We start from the raw sequence: 4296 nt of genomic DNA on the forward strand, positions 1-4296 counted from the left end.
ATACAGAAATGCTGAGGCATAGGAGCACATGTACCCCAATGTTCATAGCAGCACTCTCCACAATAGCTAAAACATGGAAAGAGCCTACGTGTCCATCAACAGATGAATGGATCAAGAAGATGTGGTTTATCTATACCATGGAATACTACATGGCAATGAGAAACCATGAAATCTGGCCATGTGTAGCAACGTGGATGGACCTTGAGGGTGTTATGCTGAGCGAAATAAGTCAGGCAGAGAAGGACAAATATCATATATTTGCACGTATAGGAGGATTAGGAGGAACTTGACGGAGGAACAAGGGGGAGAAGAAGGGCGGAAATGGTGGGGGAAAGGGAGAGAGGCAAACCATGAGAGACTCTTGAATGCTGACAAAAACTGAGGACTGATGGATGTGGGGGGGAGGGGGGTGGGCATGGAGGAGGGCACTTTGGGGATGAGCACTGAGTGTTATGTGGAAACTAATTTGACAATAAAATATTTGTAAAAAAAATAAAAAAAAAATAAAAAAATAAAAATACTGTGGTGCAAAGACTCCAAAACTTTCTTTACTATTATGTTTTCTTTGAAAGAAACAACAGGCCCCAGTGAAGTCACTTTCGCTAAACCCCACCAAGGCTCAACACCTAAACCTAATTGCACTTCCAACCTCTCCCTACAGTGGAATTTTAAACCAGTCTGGAATTTCCAGATCTGTACCATTAGGGTAATCTGCATAAGACCCTTTGCCTTCCCCTATGCGAAGGTAACCTCCACTGAAATAATCTTTTTTTTTTTTAACGTTTTATTTATTTCTGAGAGAGAGAGAGAGAGACAGTGTGAGCAGGGGAGGGTCAGAGAGAGAGGGAGACACAGAATCCGAGGCAGGCTCCAGGCTCTGAGCTAGCTGCCAGCACAGAGCCTGATGCAGAGTTCGAACCCACAAACCATGAGATCATGACCTGAGCCGAAGTTGGACGCTTACCTGACTGAGCCACCCAGGCACCCCTGAAATAATCTATTCTTTTAACTTCTTTGTCCCACTATCTTTTTGCCTATAAAAAGCCTGCCATTTTGTACAACTTGGAGCTCCTTTCTATTTGCTGGGTGGGATCCTTCCTAATTCATAAATTTGTTGAATAAAGCCAACTAGATCTACAAATTCACTCAATTTTTGCTTTTTAACAGTATGGATGCATGTATGGATAGGTAGGTATACACATACACATCACACATACATAAATTTCCCCCTACGTGGGAACCTATTGCGATACTTATTGTGTCTGCTTCTGTTCCCACCCAATGATACATTAAGAACATTATTCCATGTCGTTCAATTGTATTTCTGAAGACAGTTATTAATATCTGCTTTTATAGTGAGAACTAAGTAGCACCATAGGAAAAGCAATGAAATTTAAAATAAGTCAGGCTCGAAAAGATGTCTCTCAGTCACAAGGGAAACTAGAAGACAGATAGCAACAACATTCTTTGGGAAATCACAAAATGTTGAAAAAGAAAAGGATGAGGTCACAGGAAAGACTGGGAGGAGGAGATGTTTGTACAGGATGTGGAAAAGATAAATTTACAGCTCTCCACTAGCTGAATTTCTTCCCAAGCTTTGTGAGCCCAGAAGCACAGCTCATTCCCCTAGTTCACTGCAGGATGTATCCCTAGTCTATTGAAAACCACTCCCTTTGAAAAGGCAATGAAAGCTCCCAGTGACAAACTAAAGCTGCCTTCTTCAACATTTCCCCAGGGATCTGATATCTGGCTTTGCCAGCACACACAGCTTGTGTGTCAAATAAGAAGGATGCCCTTCCTGCTGTCCCTTTTTCTGTACATTGCAGCCCTAAACTAGACACAGGACTTGGGAGGATATAATTTGGTTTCAGCTAATCCTGCCCCCCTGCCCCCCACCTCAGCTCACACTTGGACCCTTGGTCTAGTAACTGCAGAGTGGTTCCTCCCATAATGGCCTTGTCTGATATGGTCCCTGTTGATTTACTTACACTTCCACAGAACATATGCAAAAATAATCTTAATCTCCCCATCTCAGCTGTCACTTTGTCCAGTTTTAGGACTTCCTGTCTCACCCTACTCCAAGTTCCTCCAAACCAGGCCAAGAGCACATAAGCCATGTTATACGGCTTTGCTCCATAATAATACATTATTATTTTAACCATCACTTTTTAAGTGTTTAGTTCTGTAGCAGACTCTGTGCTAAGTGCCTTATATGCATTATTTATCTTTACAACTCAATGAAGAAGTAAGTTCAATTATTATTCCCAGTTTACAGATGAGATTCCTGAGACCTGAGAGAATAACCTGATTGAGCTAATAATGCCACAGATACTGATGAGTGACAAGGAATTCTGATTGGTCTACTTCCCACAAACATTTCCTGTGTACCTCCTGTGTGAAAGGCAGTTTGCTAAAAGCAAAAGAAAAAAGCATAAGGAAGACCTTTCCTTGAAATCTCACCATCCTTGAAAGAGTTTACTGTTTAGGAAATTTAGAAACGAATATGACAAGTACATTATATACCAATAAAAGGTACAAGGTGCTAAGTTCATGTGAAAGGGTCAAAGTTCTATTAGAGAGATGGGAGAACCTTTGGGGAGGAGATGGGATATGAAATGGGCTTTAATAAGGGTTTTTGCAAAAGATGTTTGGAGGACAGCATTTAGGGGAAACAGCATGAATACAGGTATGGAGAGCACAGGAAAGGAACAGTAAATAGTTTAACTTACAGAAGGAGAGTTTAGGGGAGTTGTATATGATAACACTGTGCAGCATTACATGACTTCAGTACTACTAAGGAGCTTAGATTGGTTGATGGAATACCAGATGGGTTTTGAGTGGGGTAATGGCAAGTCTAGGCATACAACCTGAGAAAATTAATGTTGTAGCTACCTGTGTTATAAATTAACATAGGGAGAGATCAAAGTTAGAGATCAGTTGGGAGGCTACTTGTAATAGACCAGGATTTCTTGGTCTCAGCACTATTGACTTTTGGGTCAGATAATTATCAGGGGGAGAGGGCGGTGTTCTTTGCACTGTAGATGTTTAGCAGCATCTCTGGCCTCTATCCACTACATATTATAACATTCTACCCCACCTCAGTTGAGGCAAAATCACCCCCATTAAGGGCCACTGTAATAGACCATATTACAGACAGAAAATTTAAAAGGTGGATATGACGCATGGGCAGGGTAAAATCTAAAAGCTTTGGCAAGTGTTTGGAGTCCAGGGGACTGAGGATCAAATAGAACAAATGAAAAGACCCTGAAGGCCATGTAGTCTAATATACTCCTAATTGCTTACAACACTGTAAACTCTTTAGAAGGGCAATTTGGTAAACGCTTTTGAAGGGAGTTTTGGTAAAATCTACTAACAATAACAAAAACTATCTTGCCCTTTGGCCCAGCAATTCAATTCCTGGAAATTTATCTTAAAGGATTCAAATGAAGACACATAATCTTTATGCACAAAGCAACAGTAGTTAGTTACATGGAATAGTGACTATGCCGTTCTCAACAATTGCACCCTCAGGCCTACCACACTGCACAGTGCCTGTTAAGTCGATTTAAGATTCAGAGAACATGTGATCCAAGACTCTGGAGAAGTGGTAGCTAATGAAACAAAATTCCAGATGGGGTGAAAAAGGCAGATATCAAGAATCCAAGTATAAAAGCTCATAACTTTCTTTTTTAATTTCTTTCTTATATCATACAGAGGGCTATGACTGGGATTTTGTCTATCTTTGCTTTTTTTTCCTCTCTCTTTGAGGTGAGGTCAAGGAGGGACTTGAACTCATAACCCTGAGATCAAGTCATATGCTCTACCAACTGAGCCAGCCAGGCTCCTCCACTGTTACTGAGATTTTGTATTTGCCAAAGGAAGGAGGGAAGTTAAGGCGTCAATCAATGATGTCATCTGCTCAGAAAAAAGACCCGGTGCACCCCACCCCACCCCGTTTGAACTCTGCTTGAGGAATCTCCATCTTTGCGGAGTACATTTCCTTGAAAATGAGGATTTAGCGATTTCCCGTGCAAAGTTGCGGGGAAACACTCTATTCGGGAATAAAGGCTTCCTGAGAAACACTCCAATATACAGAGATTAAAGAGTCCCCAGCAGTTCGGTTTTTAAATTGCCCTGCAAACGTGGAATCATTGCTAATCTGGTAGGGACACCGCTATTCTGGTGAGAGAAACTAGCCAGGCGAGGAGGTGCCGAGTGGAAGAATGGCAGGCGTGGCCAACCCGGTGGCGGCTGGAGGCCGCGCCCCCTTCCCAGAATGCCCCGCAGCGGCTCCCC

At 42.1% G+C, this 4296-nt stretch overlaps 1 protein-coding gene across 1 annotated transcript in view; it reads right to left on the bottom strand.

Moving 5' to 3' along the window:
• HEATR4 (HEAT repeat containing 4) overlaps positions 1 to 4296 on the bottom strand; it is a 41783-nt gene that overhangs the window by 5788 nt on the left and 31699 nt on the right. The gene's annotated exons all lie outside the window — the stretch shown is intronic.

This window comes from Hyaena hyaena, unplaced genomic scaffold (genome assembly GCF_003009895.1).
Source record: "Hyaena hyaena isolate Hyena2069 unplaced genomic scaffold, ASM300989v1 scaffold_65, whole genome shotgun sequence".
In the NCBI taxonomy this organism is placed as follows: domain Eukaryota; kingdom Metazoa; phylum Chordata; class Mammalia; order Carnivora; family Hyaenidae; genus Hyaena; species Hyaena hyaena.